This window comes from Hyperolius riggenbachi, unplaced genomic scaffold (assembly GCF_040937935.1).
Source record: "Hyperolius riggenbachi isolate aHypRig1 unplaced genomic scaffold, aHypRig1.pri scaffold_212, whole genome shotgun sequence".
NCBI lineage: Eukaryota > Metazoa > Chordata > Amphibia > Anura > Hyperoliidae > Hyperolius > Hyperolius riggenbachi.
The window spans coordinates 154,188-180,740 of NW_027152423.1; the positions used below are offsets into that span (position 1 = coordinate 154,188).

At 43.8% G+C, this 26,553-nt stretch overlaps 1 long non-coding RNA gene across 1 annotated transcript in view; it reads right to left on the reverse strand.

The window, feature by feature from the left end:
* The window catches only part of LOC137543818 (uncharacterized), a 59,952-nt gene that overhangs the window by 14,599 nt on the left and 18,800 nt on the right, over nucleotides 1-26,553 (reverse strand). Inside the window, exon 2 of the long non-coding RNA XR_011025634.1 lies at nucleotides 5,700-6,052. This is a non-coding gene — a long non-coding RNA (uncharacterized lncRNA). The remainder of the gene's footprint in view (nucleotides 1-5,699; nucleotides 6,053-26,553) is intronic.

A 26,553-nucleotide genomic window follows, 5' to 3' on the forward strand; every position in this document is an offset into this window, starting at 1 on the left:
TTTAAACCCTCTAGCAGAGGAGGCTGAAGCACTGCTTACCTCAGTTGGTGTTGCAGTAATATTCACTTGTCTAGCAGCTGTTTTGGAATTACAGTCTGCTCTAATAAAACTTGATGAATTTCTGCCCAGCAAAGCAGAAGCCATTGAAATATTGTCCTCGTCAGCAAGTGTGTTAGATACCTTGCCCTGTACACAGTCTGATTTAACCAATGTTGTTGAGTCCCTCTCCAGTGTTGTAACAGCCGAGGAACTCCAGCCCTGTCCTCTGAATGTTTCAGAAGTCTTGCCCTGTAACATGGATAATTCTGATTCTCTGGTCAAAATAATAGAAATCTCAGAATTTCAGTCCGGTCTGATGAGTGTTCCTGAAACCCAGCCCTGTATCCTGAAAGATTCTGGTTCTCTGGCCGCTGTGGCAGAGGTTCCAGAGTCCCCTTCCTGTCCAGGGAATTCCTCAGTTTTGCCTAGTCCAGTGGGGGCTGCTGCAATACTGACTTGTTCTGCAGCGCCTCATGAGCTCCAATCCAGTGTATTAAATGAGTCTCTGTCCAGTCCAGAGGTAGTTGTGGAGTCCCTATCTGGTTCAGTGCATACATCAGAAGATTTGTCCTGTTTTGTTGGTGCCCCTGAATCTGATTTGTTACTGACTTTGCTGGAATCAGCGACATCTAAGTCTGATCCAGCATTCTCGTGTAAAAGTCCAGTGGTTGCGAAGTTTAGTCATGATGATTTTTTTTTGGCCAGTCCTGGTTTTGGTCCTGTCTTGGCTGACCCTGAGGCTCACAGTTCCTGGACATGCCCAGAGGTTTCTCTTGTGCCGGTGTGCCCAGATGTTCTTTGTGTGCCAGAATGCCCAAGTGTGTCTAAGGTGTTAGCGTGCTCTGATGCTTCCTTAGTGGGAACGCGTTCTGATGTTGCCAGTCTGCCTGCATGCCCAGAGATGGTTCTGGTCCCTGAAAGCCCTGATATTGATGTTTGTCCTTGTGGCCCTGACTCGGGAATTGCCCTAGGTTCCATAGGGGTTCTTGATAGTTCTCCATGTGAGCCTAAGGGGCGTTCTGACCTATGGGGATCTCTTTGGAGCTTCAAGGTGTTCTGGGAGGTCTCTGAGAAAACCTGTCCTGGTGCCTTGGACTGGTTCAACAGTGGGTTTTGTGTTGGTAAAGACAGTACCGGTGGGCATTGCAAAGGCTTTGGCGTTTCTGAACGGTTCCTGGAAGGCAGTGGGTATCGCTCAGGGAATTTCGGAGGGCTTTCTTCTGGAAATCATGGTTCTGATGGGTGTCACACTGGGGCTTGTGGTACTGATGGGCGTGGGTCAGTAGGTTCTGGTTCTGATGGGTCCAGTCTTGTGGGGACTGATTCTGGAATTCGGTCTTGCCGGGCTGTCCCGGTCATCATGAATTATCAGTCAGACTGTTTTGTTGGGAATTTCGGTTTTGAAAAGCGTCTGGAATCCGCTTTTAAAGGCGGGGGTACTGTAATGATCGCTGCTGCAGCAGCTATTACTGGAAGTAGTAGTGCTGCAGCTCAGGCAGTTCTGATCTATTTCCATGAAAGCTGCATAACTTTGTCTGTTTTTCCCTGCTGTCAGCTTGTGACTGATTATCATTCACCTGTGTGGGAATCTGCATGTCTGCTCCCATTGGATGACCTCAGTATAAAGATCTGCTTCCTGCAGGGTTTCCTTGGGTTTTCATAGCTTCAGCTTAAGCCTGTCTTGCTGTCGCTTTAGCCCCCGATCGTGTTTCTTGTTAAAGATACTTTGCTGGTCTTTGCATCATATATTGGTTCATTGCCAATATATATGCATACCAGCACGTTTATTATTTTCCTTGTATTTGTGTTACGTTGATATATCAGTGTTGCTGATATATACGTACACGAACTGTTTATTTCCTGTGTTCAGTTAGTCAGTTTTCCAGCACGTTTTGGTAGTTTGCGCGTACCGTGAACACCCGTGCTGACTGCTGAGCTAGTTATCCTGTTCCTGGTCCTGTTTGTGGATTGCGTTCATCTCTGCGAAGAGATAACGAATCCTTCTGAATCCTGTTCTGTTACTGTTTGTGGATTGCGTTCATCTCTGCAAAGAGATAGCGAATCCTTCTGAGTCCTGTTCCCTGTATTACTCCAGTCCTAGTCAGCGTTCCTGCTTATGTCATATATCGGTTCATTGCCGATATATACATATGTTAGTCAGAAGTTACAAATAGTTTCATTGATAGCTGTAATTGTAATACGCTAGGAAAACATACTTATTGTATATTTATCTGTGTTACGTTCATCTATCTCGATCCTGCTATTTTCTGACTGTCCTGTCCTGTCTTTGTGAGGCACGCCATCGCCGCAGCGCATTGGCTGCCTCATTCCAGTCTGTCTGGTTTTGGACGCTTGCTGTCGCTAAGTAGCCGCTAGCTAGCAAGCGTTCATTCTGTCTACCTGTCCTGATCTCCTCAGTTCTGGTTTATGCGCTCAGCGCTACTTTGCGCTGAGACGTTATAACGAAAGCATTGTTTGTGGCTGTCAGATCTGCACCGGCTCTGTGCGCCACAATCTCCTATTGGAGTCAGTCCTCCCCTCCACTATACTAGGGATAGCCTGTTTCCTGGTGCTAGTGTGTGTACCTCCTCCACGCCAGCTCATGCGTTGCATGCTGACTGTGGAGAATACACCACCAAGCCTTACATTTAGATCCTGCACTTTCTGGCAAGCAAATGCAATATGCAAATGCTATGCCATTTTAAATAGTCAATAGACATGAGGCAGCCAGCATATAAAGGTGCCCATACACTCGTCAGAATGGCAGCAGATAGATAAGAAATGCATCTGATGATCTATCTGATGCGTTTTTAGAACATTTTTTACCAGGATAGAATTCCAATAGATTTCAGTTTGAAATCTATTGAAATTCGATCTGATGGCATTTTTTTGCCATCAGATTTCCATTAAGGCCAATGCAAACTGATAAGCAATCTCATCAGATCGACCTAAATTTTCCACCCTGCAAGTTCGATGGAAATCCATCGAAATCGATCGAAATCGGCCGTCGATCGGTCGATTGGCCAACCGATTTGCAATCGATTGATCGATCGATCGGGATTGATCGGTCGGCCAGAAAATCGGCTGAGTGTATGGGCTGCTTTAGTCAGGTGACACCTGGTCTGAGCACACACTACTTTACCTTTATCTGATCAGCAGGCAGCCTGTTAGCCAATCAGGTGCAATGGTATACACCCTTTGTTTGCCGTATCAAATCTAGCAGGAATTGCATAAATTTTGCAGCATTCAGATGGGAGGCTTCAGTCGGATGTAATCGTAGATTATGTTGCTAGCATGGATGCCCTGTGCAGGCACTGTTCCCACATGAGTCTGCTTCCTAGCCACTCACCTATCAACCGCATCCTGGAAGCTGCAAGAAAAGAAATTTAAAACCACAAACACTGGTTCACATGACAGTCAGGGGTTGATAGGTGAGTTTTTAGGGAGGGGACCCTTGTGGGAGCAGTGCCTGCACGGGGCGTCCCTGCTAGCAACATCATCTACAATTACGTCGATTGAAGCCTCCCACCTGAATGCTGCTAAATGTATGCAATTTATGTAATTCCTGCAAGATTTGATATGGCAGACAAAGGTTGTATACCATTACACCTGATTGGTTGACAGGCTGCCTGCTGATCAGATAAAGGTAGGAATGTGCTAACTCTGAGTAAGCATTTTGTTTTTCGTTTTTTGTAGTCAGCATTCAGTTTAGAGGCAGTGAGAGTTCCAAAGCTCACCTGGATCTCCCTCTAGGTATCACATGGTGGTTTAGGGGTCCTGGTCTGTTGTATCATACTGCACCTTTGCAGTACCTTCCGGTGACGCAAGCCGGAGCGAGGATGGGCACAGCCAGGGCCGAGCAGGCGCAGTGCCCGTCGACTTGTAAGTCGGCGGTAAAGAAACAGAGCCGCGGTGGAGGACTGGAGGATCCTTTGAAAATGTTGCAGCCACAGGGTGGCTGCAGACTTTTTTTTTTCCAGACTCTTCAGTTCCACCTTAAGTTTAACTTTTAGGCTACTTGCAGACCAAGACGTTGCGTTAGGTGCCACGTTAAGGTCGCATAACGTGCACCTAACGCAACGTATGGTGCTGCAAGAGAGGACGGTAGAGTGAGCCGCGTTAGGCGGCTCTATCCCTATAAGGTCTCCCAGAGTGGCACTGATTGGCCGGGGGGACCACGTGATGCGGAGCGAGACACTCCGCATCACGTGGTCCCGTCGGCCAATCAGCGGCCGCCAGTGCAGTGAATATTAAGTAGCCATGTGCGCGGCTACTGTAGCTGGCTCTCCCCACCTCCTCTCCGCCCCCCACTGAGCATGTGCAAACAGTCTAACGCGGCTATAGCCGCTGTAACGCCGTAGCATGCTGCATTTTCCCGACAACGTGGAGCGTTACATGTAACGCAACGTGGGCAGTGTGAACAGCCCACTTGTGTTACATTGCTGTGCGTTGGGGGAGCGTTACAGGCTGCACTAACGTGCGCCTGTAACGTCCCTGTGTGTAAGCAGCCTTACTCTTGTTTTTATAAAAGGACATGGTTCTTAATTGGAGTCATGTTCTTTCATTTCCAGGTATTTTAAATTGCCCCAGGGAACACAGGTTTCGTTTTACAATTACCAACGATTAAGTCCCGCTGTGAACGAGCAGCTGATTGGAAGGATGTATAAAAGCATTCAGATTGTTTTTAAGTGACTCAAACTGGATGCATAAAAACATCCAGTTTGAGTTAAGTGAACCTGAGACTATTCATACTTCTGTATTTATACTTGCTCTAGACTGGCCTCGACAGGAGAAATTAACAGAGGCTACCACTGAACAACGGAGTGGCTGGGGAGGATAGCGATGGAGTCCATGGACCACATGGGGCTGGAGGAAGCCCCAGGGAAGTATAAATACAGCAGTATGTACTGTCTCAAATACACTTAAATCTCAACTTCAACCTCAACGAAAATGTTTGTTAGAAGGAAGCAGGGTGTAGGCCTTATGCTGTATCTGCCTTTATTTGGAACATCCCCTCATGTCTTTTCTTCAGGGACATGTGCTGTCACATACGGCATTATGTCACTGGTGTTGAACTCCAGACTTCGAAGGCCATGTCCATGCCAGTGATTAGAATGGACAGAGAAATGCAGAAATATGTTCTACTTGATGGATCACACCTTACCTGATTCAGTCCCATCAATTTGAGTTGTGCCAAAAATGTGTGAGGACCTTAGCCCTTGGAGATTGGAGTTAGACATCCAAGCATTATTAAGAAATAAGCTCAAATTTTGCATAGTAGTAATGTAATTTTGCATGTAGTAGTAACTACAATCTCACAAAAATGCAACTTTCTCATGCCCATACACTTTAATGCATTCATGTGAAAATGTGTTTTCTTATGCCTCAGACTTCCATGCAAAGCTAGACTGAATGCTCAGTCGGGGATTCTTATCAGAGCTGCTAACAATAAGACTGAGCAGTGAAAGATGAAACAAAGAGCAGAGTAGGTGTTTACTGCCATGTTCCCATTGATATATATGGTAAAATACATGAGGATGCTTAGTCTCTGCTTCTCTTTAATCCATTAGATTGCACACCTAGTAGATATCAACTGATTGAGCAGATAATATTTTGTCTTATAATTAGTTATGTCTACTGGTAAAAAGTCGAGGTCTTACTTGCTAGTTGCTCCTTGTTAGTTTTACTGGTCCTGTACTTCTCTCTAGGGGGCGCTTCAGGCTGGGGTACTTTACTCTGCAGATGAACTCTGACCCTTGGTCTGCCAGTGTCGGGGTGAAGAGCAGGCAGGCTGTACAGCTGTATGTCTTATCCTCCTGTCTCTGGTGTGTGATCTGTGGCATCCTGTACTGGTCACCATTAGCAAGTTCCTGCTCTCTGCCTTCCTGTTTCCTGTGCCAGCTCACAGTCAGCTCTTCAGAGATATAGCCAGAGATTTTACATTCTATGCTGGATTCACGGTTCAGGATGACGTTTGTATCTAGTTGTTCAATGTGTGGCCTCCACGGGAGATCTGCAGATCAATCAGAACTTTTTAGTGTTACAGTAGAGATCAGTGAGGTATTAAGGTATCAGTGTTAAGGTGCCCATACACTATTAGATGGCTGAGAAGATCAATCCCTCTCAGATCAGAATCCGATCAGAGATGGATAAGATCTTTCCGCACACTGCACGTAGATTTTCAATAGATGTTGGCATGACAACAGTTGTGTAGCAATAGGGTATAAAGAGGTTCCGACTGCACCGGGGCCCCTGGACCAGACTCCTTAGCTTCACCACTGGCATGAAATCTATTAAAAATCTATCAAACCACAGCGTTGCATTGCTCCATGCAGAGGAATGCTATGTCCCTCAACCTACCAGCACTCTCAACTCATCAACAAGCGACATCTCCCTTCTGTTACAATCAACTGATTCAATTGAAATCAATCAAAATATTGTTTGAACAGGCATGTTGGGACATTGATTTCTAGCTGATTCAGTCAGATTCAGTGATCAAATTTGCCGGGAGTAGATGGGAAAGATCGATAAATCTATGGGCACCTTTCTGCTGACATCAAACCAACAAAAATAATGATTCAGACAATGGGCTTGATTCACAAAGCGGTGCTAACAGTTAGCACGCTGGTGAAAAGCCCCTTATCACGCCTAAACTCAGTTTAGGTGTGATAAGTTTAGGCGTGATAAGTTTAGGTGTGATAAGTTTAGGCATGATAAGTTTAGGCGTGATAAGTTTAGGCATGATAAGTTTAGGTGTAATAAGTTTAGGCATGATAAGTTTAGGTGTGATAAGTTTAGGTGTAATAAGTTTAGGCGTGATAAGTTTAGGCGTGATAAGTTTAGGCGTGATAAGTTTAGGCGTAATAAGTTTAGGCGTGATAAGTTTAGGCGTGATAAGTTTAGGTGTGATAAGTTTAGGTGTGATAAGTTTAGGCGTGATAACTATAGCACCAACTGGGTTAGCACCGCAGTGCACAGCTGATCAAAACTTTTGCGCTAGCAAAGTCTGGTGCGCGCAAAACGTTGCATAGAGTTTAATGGCGCTGCTTTGCGCGCAGGACTTTGCGCGCAATCTAAACTTATCTAAGCTTATCACGCCTAAACTTATCACCAATAATACAGATGTTATACCTGATTATGTGGTGATCTGCAGAATCACCAATAATACAAGTATAGCAAGACACACAGGATACAAAGATGTAAGATGGTGTTTGGTGCAACAGTAAATATAGATGGAGATACCCACTGTCCAGAGGAGCTGGTGAAGGGGGTATCTCTAATCAACAAAGTAATCAGTATTCCAGCAAGCTGGAGAGTCAGAGGAGTAATGATAGGTTCACCCGAGCAGCGGGTGATGCACAGTAAGACAATGTAGCGAGATCACTCGAGGAGCGAGTGATTCAGACTGTACTGCAACAGGTGATCCCCCTGAGGGGCAGGAGACACAGACAGCATATAATGATAGCTAGTCACCTGAGGAGCAGGTGATTAAGACTGTACTGCAGCTATCAACCTGAGGAGCAGGTGATTCAGACTATACTGCAGCTATCAACCTGAGGAGCAGGTGATTCAGACTATACTGCAGCTATCAACCTGAGGAGCAGGTGATTACTAAACTGAAAACCCCTCACCAGGACTAGCTCCCTGGTGAGGGCAGAAGAGTCAGACAAGCAGGTTTGGCAACACACGGACAGATACGGTACAAAGGCGGAAGACACAATCAGAGTGAGGGATAGCCAAGTCGGCAACTGGATCAGATAGGCATAGGCACAGAATCACAAGAAAGAAGAGTAGTCAAGGCTAGCAGAGGGTCATAACAAATAATACAATTCAATGTAGTACTTTAAAGTGGACCCAAATTAAAAATACAAGATTTCAGAAATAAAATCTATTTTCTAAATTATAATAATAAATAGCAGCTTTTTTTCAGCTGCATGATGACAAATATTAAATATTTTACTTTTATTGGAGGAACCCCTCCCCTTCCTTTCAAATTGCCGTGATTTTTCCGGCAAACTGGTGGAGTAGATGGTGTCCGGCAATGGAGGAATTGCTAATGGCTGCCCCCAGTATAACCCTAGCTATGAAAAGAGAAGGGTGAAAAGCATGCACTGAAATTATCATAGGTTTGATGGAGTGTTTTTTTATCTGTGATTGTGTCAGAGTGGTGCAACTAAATATTTTTTATTTAAAAAATGTTTTAGTTTGGGTCCGCTTTAAGCTATCAACAGAATCTAAGTGTGGATCCCCAGCTCCTGCTGGTTCTAGGCACACTTTCGGATCTGACTATGGGTCTGAGTGCTAACACGTAGCATATGCAACATCAGATGAGGAACAACTGACAGGCCTGTTCTATATATACTGGGAGCGCTCCTAAGCACCACCCCTGTCACTCAGCCAATCAGGATCAGTGATGGAGTCAGCTGACCGGCTGATCAGCTGACTCCCCTTCTGCTTGCATAAAGATCCTGTCTGTGCGCATGCGCGCGCGTAGACCTCAGTCTATGTGCGACTGAAGGAGCAGGCAAAGTTCCACCATGCGACCATGCGGCGAAAGCCGCTGGCTGAGACGCGGAGACAGCCGCCATGCCACTCGGCGCTGCGGCGGCTTCCTCCTCGTTCCCCACAATCCCAGGCATAATTCCATCATGTATCTGCGAGGCGGAAACCGCCGGCTGAGATGCCCCCCCCCCCGAGGAGTGGACTCCGGATGCTTCTTACACGGCTTTTCAGGATATCGCTCGTGAAAATCTCTTTTCAGATCCTCGGCTTGCATGCGGTACTCCGGAACCCAAGTTCTCTCCTCTAGACCATACCCCTTCCAATGGACCAAGTACTGTACAGAATTCTGCACTAATCGAGAATCCAAAATGTTCTCGATCTCATACTCAGGTTGATCGTCAACCATCACGGGGGGGAGAGGAATCCACCTGCACAGAAGGCTTCAATAAGGAAACATGAAATGATCTCACACCTCTCATGCTGGCTGGGAGATCAATCATATATGTCACATCATTAATCTTTTTGGACACCGGGTATGGGCCTACAAATCTAGGTCCCAACTTGGGAGATGGTTGCTTTAACGCCAGATGCCGAGTAGACACCCACACCATGTCACCTGGAGAGAATTTCCACTCCGCCTGTCTTTTCTGCGTTTGAAAGGCTTTTCCCAGATTCCTCTTTACCATCACCCACACTTCCTTCAATGCCCATTGCGAATCCTCTAGAGCAGGGAAAGGGGATGATGCCACAGGTAAAGGAGAGAATTTGGGAGATCTCCCTGAAACTACCTGTAAAGGAGAAAAACCTGAAGAAGAACTCTTCAGGTTATTATGCGCAAATTCCGCAAAAGGCAAAAACTTCACCCAGCTTGACTGGGCATCTGCCACATAACACCTGAGAAATTGCTCCAGGGACTGGTTAACGCTCTCAGTCTGTCCGTTGGTCTGTGGGTGGTAGCCTGATGAAAATGACAGGTCCATATTAAGCTGTTTGCAAAAGGCTCTCCAGAATCTAGACACAAACTGGACTCCCCTATCTGACACCACATTCTCCGGAATGCCATGCAGCCGGAAAATGTGGTGGATGAAGAGATCGGCCAATTCCTGAGCTGAGGGGAGTCCTTTCAATGGAACGAAATGAGCCATTTTACTGAACCTGTCAACTACCACCCAGATGACCGTCTTGCCCTCAGACCTGGGGAGTTCTCCTACGAAGTCCATAGACAAATGAGTCCATGGTTCACTTGGCACTGGCAAGGATTGTAGCGTACCCACTGGTGCTTGCCGAGAGGGCTTATTTCTGGCACAAACAGAGCACTCTCTCACAAACTCCTTGCAATCAAGTGCCAAAGAAGGCCACCATACACATCTAGTCAATAGATCCTGAGTTCAAGCAGCCCCGGGATGCCCTGCGTTCTTATGGGCGTGAAACAACTGTAGGAGTTGTAAGCGAAAGGGAAGTGGCACAAACAATACCCCCTCTGGCTTCCCTTCCGGAATATACTGCTGATAGGGTGCTAAAGTCAGTGCCCAATCCTGCCAGGTTTCCGTGGCGGCTACCACCAATCTTTGAGGTAGAATGGTCTCAGGGGTTGCTGGCTGAACTGTCTCAGGCTCAAAGCACCTAGACAGTGCGTCTGCTTTGACATTCTTACTGCCTGGAGTATACGTTATAATAAATCTGAATCTTGAAAAGAACAAAGACCAGCGAGCCTGTCGGGGGCTAAGCCTTTTGGCCCCCAGATTTTTATGATCAGTATAAACAGTAATTGTATGTTCTGCCCCTTCAAGCCAGTGACGCCATTCCTCAAAGGCTAACTTAATGGCCAGGATCTCCCGATTGCAGATATCGTAGTTTCTCCTGGCTGGAGAGAACCTACGAGAAAAGAAGGCACAGGGATGCAATTTTCCTTGAAGGCCAGATCGCTGAGACAGCACAGCCCCAATCTCAGATGCATCTACCTCAACGATGAAGGGGAAGGTGACATCTATGTGTCTCAAAATAGGAGCAGAACAAACAACTTTTTTAATGTAGTAAAAGCAGAGTGTGCCTCTGCTGACCAATGGTAGGTGTCAGCCCCTTTTTTTGGTGAGGCTGGTGAGGGGTGACCGTGACACCACTGAAGAAAACCCTTTGATAAACTTCATGTAGTAGTTGGCGAAACCCAGAAACCTTTGGAGTGCCTTCAATCCCATGGGTTGAGGCCATTCCAATACGGCAGAGACTTTTTCAGGGTCCATGGAGAGACCCGAAGTGGAAATAATATATTCCAAAAAAGGGACCTTAGTGACTTCGAAGAGGCACTTCTCTAATTTGGCATACAAGGAGTTCTGCCTCAATTTTCTTAACACAAACTTCACATGTTTCCGATGTTCAGTCAGATTGGGTGAAAAAAATCAGTATATCGTCCAGATATACTAACACAAATTTTCCCAGAACTTCTCTGAAGACCTCGTTGATCAACTCTTGGAAGACGGCAGGGGCATTTCACAACCCGAAGGGCATGACCAGATACTCGTAGTCCCCGTCGGGCGTGTTGAACGCCGTCTTCCATTCATCACCATCCCTAATGCGTACAAGGTTGTATGCTCCTCGTAAGTCCAACTTAGAAAAAATACTGGCATTGGTAACTTGGGCAAACAAATCGTCAATCAACGGTAGTGGATAAAGATTCTTTACTGTGATCTTATTCAACCCCTGATAGTCAATACAGGGTCGAAGCCCACCATCCTTTTTCTGTACAAAAAAGAACCCAGCCCCAGCAGGTGACCGGGAAGGACGGATAAAGCCCTTGGCCAAGTTTTCCTTAATGTATTCCTGCATTGCCAGCTTCTCTGGCCCTGACAGATTATAGAGATGACCTCTAGGGGGCATACAACCTGATCTCAGCTCTATGGGACAGTCAAAACTCCGGTGTGGCGGGAGTTTATCTGCTGATTTGGGGCAAAACACATCAGAAAATTCTGCATACTGCACTGGCACTCCTTTCACCTGAACCTTGGTGGTACAAACAGCAACTTTCTCCAAACAGTGATGATGACAATGGGCTGACCAGCTCTGTAGTTGACCTGAGGCCCAGTCAATCTGAGGAGAGTGAAGTTGCAACCAAGGCATTCCGAGGATTATGGTGGAAGTTGCCATTTGCAGGACAAAGAACTGTAGTTTCTCCTTATGTAGAGCCCCTGTTTCACACAATAACAAGGGTGTCTGAGAAAGAGGCTGTCTACATTGTAGCGGAGAGTCGTCTACTGCCGTGATCAGAATCTGACGGTCTAATGGGAGCAAGGGAATCCCCAATTTTTTCACGAAGTCATAATCTATAAAATTGGCTGCAGAACTTGAATCTACAAATGCTTCTGTGGGCGTGGTCCGACCCTCCCAAGTAATAGAGCAGGGAAGGAGCAAGCGATTGTTGTTTAGAGGTACTGACGGCTCGCCTAGGGCATTACCTCTGACTACACCTAGGCGTCAGCGTTTCCCGACTTTTGAGGACAATTCTGGACAATGTGACCCTCCTCAGCACAATATAAACAGAGTCTCTCTGACCTTCTGCGATTCTTTTCCACTGGAGTTAACCTAGAATGACCGATTTGCATCGGCTCATCTTGTGATGACGGAGGTGGAGAAGAGGCAAAGGAAATAGATCTTAAAGCATTTTTTCCACGGGTTAGTTTTTGATAGCGAATGCGGCGATCAATCCGCACGGCCAACGAAGTTGCCTCATCCAGGGATTCAGGCTTAGGATGCCCTAGTATCAAATCAGAGACTGCATCAGACAACCCTGACAGAAAACAATCTAATAAAGCATACGTTCCCCATCTAGCTGACACAGCCCACCTCCTAAATTCAGCGGCATAACTCTCCACCGGATTACGACCTTGCCTAAGAGTTTTTAGCTTCCTCTCAGCTGTAATAGCCACGTCCGGATCATCGTAAATAACGGCCATGGCCTTAAAGAACTCCTGAACTGAGGATAAAGCCTCATGCTCTGCATGCAGACCATATGCCCATGTTTGTGAATCTCCTGTCAAAAGTGTCTTTATAAATGTTACCCTTTGGACCTCAGACCCTGACAGATTAGGCCTTAACTCAAAGTAAGATAACACACGATTTCTAAAATTCTGAAAATCAGATCTCTGTCCAGAAAACTTCTCTGGTACAGGCATGCAAAGGTCTGTTACTGGAGGGGATCGCACTGCATCGATAGTCGTCTGAAGTACCTGAACTGTCCCAGATAGTTGTGTAATCTGGGTTTGTTGGTTAATGATCACCCCGGAAAGATTGTTTACCGTGGTGGTCAGGACTTCAACATGACTACGCAGTGCGTCCATAATGTTTGGTCTGCTGTTCTGTAACGATCGGTGTCAGCCAGAACAGATTTTCTGATTATTGGTGATCTGCAGTATCACCAATAATACAGATGTTATACCTGATTATGTGGTGATCTGCAGAATCACCAATAATACAAGTATAGCAAGACACACAGGATACAAAGATGTAAGATGGTGTTTGGTGCAACAGTAAATATAGATGGAGATACCCACTGTCCAGAGGAGCTGGTGAAGGGGGTATCTCTAATCAACACAGTAATCAGTATTCCAGCAAGATGGAAAGTCAGAGGAGTAATGATAGGTTCACCCGAGGAGCGGGTGATGCACAGTAAGACAATGTAGCGAGATCACTCGAGGAGCGAGTGATTCCGACTTTACTGCAACAGGTGATCCCCTGAGGGGCAGGAGACACAGACAGCATATAATGATAGCTAGTCACCTGAGGAGCAGGTGATTAAGACTGTACTGCAGCTATCAACCTGAGGAGCAGGTGATTTAGACTATACTGCAGCTATCAACCTGAGGAGCAGGTGATTCAGACTATACTGCAGCTATCAACCTGAGGAGCAGGTGATTCAGACTATACTGCAGCTATCAACCTGAGGAGCAGGTGATTCAGACTATGCTGCAGCTATCAACCTGAGGAGCAGGTGATTCAGACTATACTGCAGCTATCAACCTGAGGAGCAGATGATTACTAAACTGAGAACCCCTCACCAGGACTAGCTCCCTGGTGAGGGCAGAGGAGTCAGACAAGCAGGTTCGGCAACACACGGACAGATATGGTACAAAGGCGGAAGACAGAATCAGAGTGAGGGATAGCCAAATCGGAAACTGGATCAGATAGGCAAAGACACAGAATCACAAGACAGAAGAGTAGTCAAGGCTAGCAGAGGGTCATAACAAATAATAAAATTAAATTTAGTACTTTAAGCTATCAACAGAATCTGTCTAAGTGTGGATCCCCAGCTCCTGCTGGTTCTAGGCACACTTTCGGATCTGACTATGGGTCTGAGTGCTAACACGTAGCATATGCAACAGCAGACGAGGAAGAACTGACAGGCCTGTTCTATATATACTGGGAGTGCTCCTAAGCACCACCCCCGTCACTCAGCCAATCAGGATCAGTGCTGGAGTCAGCTGACCGGCTGATCAGCTGACTCCCCTTCTGCTTGCATAAAGATCCTGTCTGTGCGCACGCGCCTGCGTAGACCTCAGTCTATGTGCGACTGAAGGAGCAGGCAAAGTTCCACCATGCGACCATGCGGCGAAAGCCGCTGGCTGAGACGCGGAGACAGCCGCCATGCTGCTCGGTGCTGCGGCGGCTTCCTCCTCGTTCCCCACAATCCCAGGCATAATTCCATCATGTATCTGCGCGGTGGAAACCGCCGGCTGAGACGCGGAGATAGCCGCCATGCCACTCTCTGATGCGGCGGCATCTCCGCAATCCCTTACAAGGATATAGAACTTTATCTGAACCATACAAAAGTAAATGTTCTTTACCTCTTTTGAAAGGAACCTCATAAATATTTATGTCTATTCAACCATTAGAGCATTAGAACTTCACTTCACCATCAAACTAAAAATTAGCCAGCCCACCTTACACATACACCTTCTTGACATAACCATTGAAAACAATCACCTCGAGGGGCGTGGCTGGCTGCAGAAGCTGATGGCTGCTTGATTCCACAGCTCTCTGCCTGAACACCCTGTAAAGCGACCCAAAGCACCCTAAGGAGCCCCTGTTTCGCACCAGGAAGATGGGTGAACACTCAGAGCACGACTGGGAGTACAGACAGGTGAAATCTGGGAGAAGAAACATCACTCCTGTCCCCAGAAAGCTTGCTGAAAGATATGAAGAAGGAAGGCAAGATGGCCGCCGTCATCCACAGCACAGTGAGGCCTCCTATCATACTCCCTCTCCACTAGCACAGAGGAATCGTTTTGCCCCTCTCCTCACCCCATTCGCTAGGGGGAAGCTGTCTTATGATGAGGAGAACAGTGATGAAGAGGAAGATCAGCGTTCCGCCGACATGAGAGAACGGAGCCCTCTGAAGCCGCCGGGAACAAGGTACGCATCAGCGGGCGCTCATGCGGACATCCATGCGGACTTTTCCGTACCGGACACGTACAATCATGCTGGCCAGGCGGAAATTTCACGTGGACAAACCGTAAGCCATGCGTACAGGCATGCTGCCAATGCGGAAATTCGTACGCATACTCCAGGCAATCAGATGGGTAGCCATGCGGACATTAATGCGGAAAATAGCACAGAGACCCAGGAAGAATACAGAAATCATCCACTACCACTTCCACCTACCAAACAACCTTCTGCAGGTAATATCCCAGACCCATTGATGTCCTTTCCAGCCACAGAGCAACCGATTTCACAAAAGTTCTTTAAGGACTTCATGATATCCTTCAGATCAAGTATGCAAGCAGATTCGGCAGAAGTTAGAGGCGACATGAAAATGCTAATTCATCAAATGTCACAATTTGCGGGAGAAACAGACTCGAGGATCACCAAACTGGAAGACTGTATCGCAGAGATGAGAGTGGCCCATAATGTATTAGTAGTCGCGCACAAAGAGCTCGTTAAGGAAAATCGTTGGATGAAGGAAAAAATCGTAGACAGCGAGGACAGAAACCGTAGAAACAACATAAAGATAAGAGGAGTTCCAGAAACGGTTTCCAATGATGACTTAAAGGACTATGTGAAGGATCTGATCAAAACAACTTTCCCTACATTATCTGAAGCAGACGTGACAATCGACAGGGCCCACAGGCTGCCTAAACCAAACCATATTGCCAAACACCTACCAAGAGACGTTATCACCCGCATTCACTTTTTTCACATCAAAGAGATGCTGCTATCTGCTACTAGGGGGGGGAAGAAACTCCCAAATCCCTACCAAGATCTGTCCTTATACCAAGATCTCTCACAAATAACCCTACAAACAAGAAGAAGCTACTCCCAAGTCACCACTACTCTGAGACACCAAAAGATTGAATACTCCTGGGGCTTCCCAACAAAGCTCCTAATCAGAGATCGTGGAACAACTCATGTTGCTAGGAGTCCTGAAGAGGCAAAGGATCTTTTGGCAAAGTGGAACATCCCTATATTCATCCCAAGAGACCCGAAAAAAGATAGACCTATCTATCAAGTTTCTTTATCTAAGCAGCTATCTTCTCCGAGACAACAACCCAGGAGCTCCATTCAACAACCCATGGACACCACCAAACCACCCGACCAAGAAGAGGTAAGAGATTCTGCAGTGGCTTCTTCAGGTTCTTAAGCAGCGGGTGTTCAGCCACAAACTTGTTTATTCCCCTCAGCAGACTTTTCCCCTCAAGGTTCCTTTTTCTTCACACCCCTTGGAGGAGAACTGTCTTGACCTGTGTCCACATCGGTGGACTTTTGACCGTTAGGTCATACCCCAGGTGAACTGTTTGTTCTCAATAGAGACAGTTATTATGTATACTGCTGTTGTTATTTTTGTTATTTTTGTTTTTCCAGCAGTACTGAACTTCATAACTTTTCCGGACCTAGCTTACATAAGCTATGGTTCTGGTCTAAGCCTTCAACTCAACTATAGTTATAGTTATAGTTATGGTTTGTTTCTAAATACTTTCTTGGAATTGTCCCAGATTCCTTCTTGTCTCTTTTGTCCTTCTTATCTCATCCACAGAAATCTGGAAAGCAGTCTTCTCAGCAAAACTAAAGAATATTTTGTAAGTGTACCTGATAATACCCATACGGTTGATATGATCCTTGTGAATATTGTGAAGCGTGGTTTACTAAAAATATATGTCGCAAGAAATTAAGGTGTTGTCCCTAAATGTTCGAGGATTGAATTCCCACAGGAAACGTTATTTGTTGCAGAAACTAACCAAGGAAGAGTCAATAGATATAGTATGTATACAAGAGACCCATTTGAATGAGTTGGGTGCAAAAAAATTTAAACTGCACCAATACTCCCAAATTTACCACTCAACTCTTTCAAAAAAGAAAAAAGCTGGAGTTCTTATTGCAGTTAAAGACTCCATTGGATTACTGGTGGAAAAAGCCCATACTTTTAAAGATGGTAGGATGGTGGTTATTAATGGTAAAATTAACTCACAGGACATAACGATTGCAAATATTTATGCACCCAACACACATCAAGTGAGCTACCTAAACAAAAAATTAATTACAATTAACAAATTTGCAAAAGGCTCCCTGTTTGTTACAGGAGACTTTAACGCAGTAGCTGACTTGAAGATAGATTGTACCTTCAGTCGAAAGAGACCTCCAGCTACAATTCAATCAACTCTTATCAAGTCTGAACTCTTTGATGTGTGGAGGTGTCTTCACCCTACAGAAAGGCAATATACCTTTTACTCCACTATCCATAATTCCTTCTCTAGGATCGACTACTGTCTGGCAAATAGGTTCTCTCTTCCACTAATATCGAGCATAGATATTGGCCCTAGAATCTGGTCGGATCATTCTCCCCTCGTTATTAAACTTCAACTACAGAATTCCTCCCAATCTTATAGGAACTGGAAGATGAATAAATATGTACTAAATTCAGAGCATTCATTCCCCCATATAAAATCTGAACTCAAAGACTACTTTAAATTCAATAACAATAAACAAGTCTCTGAGACAACTCTGTGGAATGCCCATAAGGCCTTCATGAGGGGTGTTTTCATTAAATATAGTGCCATACAGAAGAGAAAATATAGGGAAAAAACAGACCTATTATTAAAAAAAATCAAAAGCCTTGAATCAGATATCTTCACTAAAAACAAAATAGAACTAATCCCAACTTTAGAAGAGAATCGCCAAAATCTAGCAGACTGCCTATACCATCAGTACGATAAATGGCAAACAGTATTAAAAGAGACATGGTACTATGAAAAAAATAAAGCCGGTAAAGCTATGGCCAGAAAAATTAAAGGGAAACGAATATACCAGCGCATAATAAAAATCAAAAAACCCTCAAACTAATGATTTAGTACATCACCCACAAGATATTGCCGATGCCCTAGCCTCATATTACGAATCTCTCTATAATCTGGAATCTGATCCTAACACACATGTCCCTTCATCAATTGAAATTGATAGATATCTAGATTCTGTTAATCTACCGTCCCTCAATGAATTTGAACAAAAACACACAGGAGTGCCCTTTTGCCAGCAGGAAGTCGAATCCGCTATAAAGTCTTTAAAAAAGGATAAGGCACCGGGGGTGGACGGCTTTATAAATGATTATTATCAGAAATGTATTGACATTCTTTCCAAACCTCTCACTGATATGTTCAATGAGGTTGCCTCCCTCGGTGCCTTCCCCAAAGAAAATCTCTCTGCTATGATTTCCACTATTCCCAAGGATGGGAAAGATCCAACTGACCCTGGCAGTTATAGACCGATTTCGTTATTGAATACCGACATTAAGATCTATGCCAGGGTCATTGCAAATAGACTCGCCCCCCTGATACCACAGCTGATCCACCCGGATCAAGTAGGCTTTATTAGAGGAAGAACAACCAGTGATAGTACCAGAAAGGTCCTTGCGTTACTACACAAACTTAGGCTCTGTCAGACGCCTACTCTCCTTGTCGTCTTAGACGCGGAGAAGGCGTTTGACAGAGTCAACTGGCTATATCTATCCAAAACTTTAACAAAATTTGGTTTGACAGGCTTCCTCCACAGAGCTATTTTAGCACTATATGGGCAACCTTCGGCTAGAGTGTCCACCTCTGGTTCAATATCATCGCCCTTCAATATAAATAATGGAACTCGCCAAGGTTGTCCCTTATCTCCACTAATATTCGTATTGTCCATCGAACCCTTGGCTCAAAAAATCAGAGATAATCCTAAAATACATGGTATACCTCTGACAAAAACTAGTACCAAGTTAGGCTTGTATGCTGATGACGTACTTTTGTACTTACAAAAACCTCTGATATCCCTTCCAAATTTAACAATTGAATTAGACCATTTCTCAAAAGTATCATATTATAAATTAAATAATAGTAAAACAGTAATTCTCCCCTGCCATGTACCATTGTCTACTATAGACAGGCTGAAGAACTCTTGCCAATACTCCTGGTCAAATAAATCTATTAAATATCTGGGTGTTCATATTACTACTACAATTGCTCAACTTTATAAAGAAAATTACGACCCATGGATAACCAAATTGAAGTCCCGTTTAGACGCCCTAGCAAAACTAGAATTCTCATGGTTAGGAAGATCCAATGCTTTTAAAATGATGATACTCCCACAATTACTTTACCTCTTTAGAAACCTCCCAATTAGAGTTCCTCAAAATTTTTTTGCTAGCTTACAAAGTGTACTTAATAAATTTATTTTGATAAACAGACATTCTAGGTTCTCGAACAAAATATTATCACTCCCTACCCCAAACTTAGGTCTTGGAGTCTCAGACATTGAAAAATATTATCAGGCAACAATAATTGAACATTCTAGAACAGTCTGGATGAACGATACAACTAAACAATGGTATAACATAGAGGAAGAACAATTACCTTATGGTTCATACAAATCCTTTTTGGAATCCAGACTGGTCTGGAAGGTCCAACCAAAACTTAAGAACCCTATTTCAGCTAATATGCTAAGAGTTTTAAAAGAATTAACGAAAATCTCAAAAAAAGACCCAATGGCCATTAATATTCCAACCCCATTGACTTCACTTACAGCGGTAATTAAAGATATAGAATCAATTTTAGAACTCTGGTCATCAGATGACCAGAGTTCTAAAATTGATTCTATATCTTTAATTACCGCTGTAAGTGAATGGGTTGTGGCATTAACAACATAGAAGATTTATTGACAGACTCTGGCATTAGGTCATTTGAAGACTTAGTGGCAACTTATGATATACCTAAAGCAGATAAACCTACATATCTCAAAATCCACACCTTTTTAGCTAGACATTCTCTTACTCCATTAGCATTCCCACCTAAAATTAGGAAACTATTTCAGCCAGATAAACCAAACCTCAAAGGCATCCCCACTCTATATAAGTCATTAATTGAACTAAAAGATGAAACACCCAGATGGCAGATGGATAAATGGCAAGAGCTTCTTCAAGTTGACATAGGACAAGAGGATTGGGAATTGGCATATAAATCTTTGAGGAAATCTTCACATTGTATTAATCATCAAGAGAGTTTTCTTAAATGTACCTGGCATTGGTACATGACACCAGAAAAAATTGTTAAATTTGATCCCAAGACATCCCCTATCTGTTGGAGAGGATGTAACCATGTAGGTTCTCTCATGCACATTTTCTGGAGCTGTCCTAAACTCCAGAAGATGTGGTCAGATATTAACATCCTTTTTAAACAACTTCCTGTATCCCTTAATACAATTCCCCCCAGTATGGGTTTACTTCATATAGGAATAATGGACCTGCCCCCTAGGGAACGGCTGATAATGAATCACATTTTTATTACAGTAAGATCCTTAATAGCAAGTAACTGGAAATCACTGACTGTTCCAAGAATTGATGACATACTTAGACAAGTGGAATCTAATCTCCTAGCCGAAAAATCTTGGGCCATCAAGTGTGGCACCCTGCAGCCGTTCCTTAGAAGGGCAAGTTTATGGCCTATTATTTATACCAAATCCAAACTGTTGGAGTTTTAAAGCTCTACTAACATCAGTAGAGTGTGGATATAGATGCAGACACGTAGCTGCTTTCATACTCTTACCAGGGAATGACCCCTCTCATTAGGGAACCCACAAGACTCACCTTGCCATCAACCGTATGGATCCGTGTACGTTACCCATTTACAGAAAAGATATACTGGAAGATACTGGGACATGTAAAGACAATACACTATGTAGACTAGTCTAATTAGTTTAGTTTAGTTTAGTTTTAGTCTAGTTAGTTAATTTAGTTTGGTTGACTCATACTAATATGCTCTGTTAAGACCTATAAAGGATATTCTTGAAATTGGCTAATGCCATATACTCCTCGACATGTATCATATTGGTTAATTATTTAAGTTCCACTCCCCGGAATCTCTGTAGGGAGGTTAATTCCCCCATTTTCCGGGTTGAGAGGAACTTCACTTCACCTAATTACAACAACAAATATGATGCAATGAGTAATAGAGTCATAAAGAAAGATCGTATATATACAAGACATGGATAAGGATGATTTTATTAAATATCATAAGGTTCATATGATCATTAAAGGTTTAACCTCAAACACAAAGGAAGATCATTTTGGTAGATCTATGTCCACAACCTCTTCCCTTGGAAATCAGAACCTTGAGATGTCTGGAATCTCAGTAGGGTGGTTAAATCCCCCATTTTCCAGACATCTTGGTTCAACATAGTGGTTTTGATAGGATAATTGATACGTGGATATGGTCTTCCTAGTTGAACATCTATTTAATGAAGAATTACAACAAAATGAGCCATTTTGTAAACGTTTAGAAATCTAATTTCATCCAAATTCAACACTACTGAAGTAAATAACACCCAGCTGAAGAATTATTTAGACTCTACAATGACATAGAATAGCTTTCTTCATTGAACCATTAAGAAATCCAAATATTACTGCATGCAGACCCACCTAATAGATGTTGTACTGTATTGTACTGTAATGTGTTATACTGATATAGATTATCATAAAATAAGGTATGACTTATATTACTATGTAAACATTGTTTAAATTCTATTTTGCAACTATGTAAATTGTATATTGTATGTATTTATATACATACAGTGTGATGTTAAAGTTAAAGTTGACGTCTTTGCATATTGTCATTGTTCATATGACTGTAAAAATTTGAAAATCCTTTAATAAAAATTATTGAAACCGAAAACAATCACCTCCACTGTGTACCCGAAGTCCACAGGTAGATGTCCTTACTCCTTACCTGAGAAATGTCAGCTTCCACCCACCACATAAGTGATGTATTGTCCGCAACACTAGAAAAAGAGTGTGCTAGGGCTCAAAGGAACCAGATGCAAAAGTTAAGAGAAAGAAAGCCCATATGACTAGCACCACTCAAAAGTATAACAAAGTTTATTCACAAATTGTATATATAACTACAAATACATATGACATATTGGAGTGTCAAAAACATAGATAAAAACAATTAAAACCGACCGAATGGTCGTATGTAGTAGCAGCTGCAAACAATCATGTCCATATAGGTGATGAAAAGTAAGGTTATGAAACCACCATATATATCACAAGACAATGGCAATATATGCCCAAATAATTGCCTCAGTGTGCATCTAAATAGAGCACACAAAAGGTTGAACCCGGGTTCAGTAAAGTGCAACATATACAAATAAACACAAATACATACACATTAATACATATATAGTGTAACGTGCAAGTTGTCAATACTGACATATATCATGTGCAAAATGAGCAAGGAGGCTGCTATATAAACCAATCACCCAGAGGCAGCCTATATTCTGGAGTGCATAGAGAAAAGAGAAGTGAAAAAAATGGTATCATGGTATCCCTCTCCTCTCCTTCCAAAGCGGGGTGACGCCCGCGGAGCTTGCGGGACTGTCTTGAAGGGACTCCCTCATATCTGCAGCTGCACTGTTTCAGCCTCCTTGGTCTACCCGGGCTAAGTATTTCTCCTTCATTTTTTTCACTTCTCTTTTCTCTATGCACTCCAGAATATAGGCTGCCTCTGGGTGATTGGTTTATATAGCAGCCTCCTTGCTCATTTTGCACATGATATATGTCAGTATTGACAACTTGCACGTTACACTATATATGTATTAATGTGTATGTATTTGTGTTTATTTGTATATGTTGCACTTTACTGAACCCGGGTTCAACCTTTTGTGTGCTCTATTTAGATGCACACTGAGGCAATTATTTGGGCATATATTGCCATTGTCTTGTGATATATATGGTGGTTTCATAACCTTACTTTTCATCACCTATATGGACATGATTGTTTGCAGCTGCTACTACATACGACCATTCGGTCGGTTTTAATTGTTTTTATCTATGTTTTTGACACTCCAATATGTCATATGTATTTGTAGTTATATATACAATTTGTGAATAAACTTTGTTATACTTTTGAGTGGTGCTAGTCATATGGGCTTTCTTTCTCTTAACTTTTGCATTCCACCCACCACATGCCAAGAAAGCAGTCATCCTCTGCCAGGCCTTGGGCTACAACCACTTTTGTTTGAACACTAAAGAAAGGGAGCTTCAACTCCACATCCTCAGAAGGGGCTTCTTGAACAGGGGTTACAGGCCTCATACAGCATTAAAGTGAACCGAACACCTTTTTTAGCACTCAGAACATTTGTATAGCACATGAAAAATGCATGCCAACAATCTGTTTCATTATTAAAATAAACTTTCATTTTACCTTGTATTTTACATTCAAAGTAGTTTTATTAGCCTGTTTCAGCAGGCCTGCCTGACCGTCCCCAACCGCAGAGACTTCAGTAAGCGAATTGTTTTATTGAGCTAATTACCAAGACGTAAACAATACCTTTTCATTAACAAAGGGGGTGAGTAATTAGGTCTGTTTCTTCAAAGACATTGGGCCTGATTCACAAAGCGGTGATAACTCAGTTATCACGCCTAAAAGACTTTAGGCGTGATAACCTTTGCACTAGCAAAGTTATCACCGCTTTGTGCTCTAACTCGCGCGAAGCTCCCGCGCGCAAAGTTTTGCGTGCGTACGCGCGCGCGCAAAGTCCCATAGGGCTTAATGGGCACTTCGCGCAAAGCACTTTGCACGCGGGAGTTCGCGCGAATTCCTTCAGATCACGTCTAAACTAAGTTTAGGCGTGATAAAGGGCTTTTCACAGGCGTGCAAAGTGTTTGCACCGCTTTGTGAATCAGGCCCATTGTGTGTGTCAAAGTGTCAAGATAGCATCTCTGACTTCTGTAAATAAGGAATGTGAAGCGGGGAGGGGAAAACATGGCAGCTTTTATGCCAGGAGAGATTCCAGTGAAAGAGAATGTGCTCAGTTCCCTTTAATGCTGGGAATACACGGTTCGTTTTTGCCTTCGTTTAAACCTTCGATTCGTTCGGTAAACGAATCGAGTGTTGAAAACGTATGTGAAAATAGTCATAATCTCATTATAGTTTCGATTAATAGACCCCAAAAACGAACGACTAGTGATCGAACATGTTTGATATTATCTCTCTTTATCCATCTAATCGAGCCATTGGTAGGCTTGATGGCTGTTCAGATCGATTATATATTCGTTTATGTTAGTCCGTCCCTGTAAAAAGGGATTTTCGTTTCGTTTCTTTGCAGCCTTCGATCATTGGAAAAACGAAACCATCAGAATCGGAAAAAAAACTAAACCGTGGGTGGTGATATTAACCGTATGACTGATTATTTCGGGATCGAAAAGGACAAAAGGCACAATCGAAACGAAGGTTTAAACGAAGGCAAAAACGAACCGTGTATTCCCAGCATTAGCGGGCCACCAGAATACTCAGTGCCCAGCTCTTGCAGTACAGAGAGAAATATTGTATTGGACAAAGTATCCTAGTACTCACATACCACCATAAACTAGGAGTGCTCTGAAATATTGTTATTTAAGAAGAAACAGGATGGCGTGGCACTTCTCCTTTAAGAGGTGTGTTGCTTCCAGTTTTTGTGCTAGTATGGTGTGCCCAAAGTGGTCAATTTATTGCTGACAGGCTATATGCTGCAAATAATGCTTGTGCAAGACGTGTGCTCCGCTCCACAAATTGAAGGAAGAAACTTGAACTGTGCATAAAAAGAAACAGATAGCGTGCATCTTCCGTCTTAAGCATACACATTTATTGCCAGTGTTCAACATCAAAATGGATTCTGTGCATAGCATATTCCATGATTGCATATGAAGCCTGCAAATATTGTAAACGTGATACCTTGTAATTCCAGGTGTAGGCCTGTCAGCATGGGAGGTGGGAGTGCGGGACAAGTGTGGGCCTGGCGACGGCCGTTTTGCGTCCTCCTGGATGCTTGGTCACGCCGTGTTCCACTGCAGGCCGGCGCTGTAAAGCCACTGTATACATACGGGAGAATCCGCCTCCACTATGGCGTCACAGCGCCGGCCGTGATTGGGGCTCAAAGTTCCACCAATGGGAGAGCCGGAAACGTCACATGACGCGGACGGTGCCCGGCGGGGAACAGTCCATGCGGACAAACAGTCGCATAAACATGCGTCTCATGCGGCTCACCTACAGCACATCCGTAATTCCATCGCACTGCTGTGGAGCCCGCATGCTGGGTAAAAAACACCAGTAGAGAGCGCTAATGTTTTATGCTCTGTTCCCCATCTGGCATTTCGCTAGCATCAGGCACGTACATTTCCGATACCATTAAATAGGCGCCTCCAGCTCATCCATCGGGGGAAAAATTAGTGATAGTGCATAAAGTGGCATACCATTAAAATTAAATACTGGGGCTAAGGAACAAGAACTTTACAAGTACATTCAACCTATCTCTGGACCGTCACTCCAACTTTTGGAACATTTAGTTTCAAGCGGGCAAAAAAGGGAATGAAAAGGGACAAGGGAAAGACATCACGGCCAACCTTGGCCGCGCCAGACATGTAGACAGGGCATTCTTAATTCAGAACCATTAGATATACAAATATTGACTCAAAAATTGCACATACTGATGACCAGCGGAATGTTCATACCTGACACCAATAATTTATACAAGTATGAGTATAACTCTACAACACAAGGTTTCTTCATAAACCGGCACCTAGATTAATATCGATTGACAATTATGGATCTAAAGTGCTTGAGAGCTCCACTTTATCATTAAGGCCTAGGGGTCCCAGGGCTTCAGTTTGTAAGATCAACCAGGTCTCCCTTCTCAACAATAACCTATCCCTGTTGCCACCCCGTCTTGCCTTATCTATCCTCTCTAAGCCCGCGAATTTCAATCCCTTGACACCCCCTTTATATTTTTCCCTCATATGTGCAATGAAACGAGCACAGCCTTTGCCACTTTTGACTGATCCTAAGTGCTCCCCCACTCGTTCCTTTAACGGGCGCGTAGTTTGACCTATATAAAACCGTTTGCAGGGGCAAAATAGGACATAGACAACATACTTGGTTTGACAAGTGATTAGGTCATTAACCATCAACCATTCTTTTCCTAAGGGTTGCTCGTAAACTACGCCAGCGCGAATCTACGCATCGTAGTACGCAACTACGCATCGTAGTTCGTAGGCGAAGTTTTAGAACTACACTTACGCATTTCCGCGTAGTCGTAGTCCCGCTATGCGTAGCATCGCCCGCTACGCGTAGTTGACGTATGTATTGCGAAGTCAACTACGCGTGCGGTAACTGCATTGATATGGGTCATTGCGCATGCGCAGAAATTTTATTGCCCTTTGTACGCATACAATTTCGCATTGGATGTTGGAATGTATGCTTAAATTAGTTTGTGTATGCGCATAGTTAGCAGATTATTGCGGAAATTTTTCCGCATAAGGGCATAAGCGGTCGCATCAACTACGCTACGCAATACGTGAAGCTTGCGTATTTAATGCGTAGTCTACGATATGCTAACGGAGCGAAGTGGCTGATTTCGGAGCCGTAGATTGCGAAGCGTATTTGCGTAAAAATACGCGTAGTTCCAGCGTAGCGAAGTTGGCTGCCTACGACCATCCCTGCTTTTCCTACTTGTAAACACTTCTGGGAA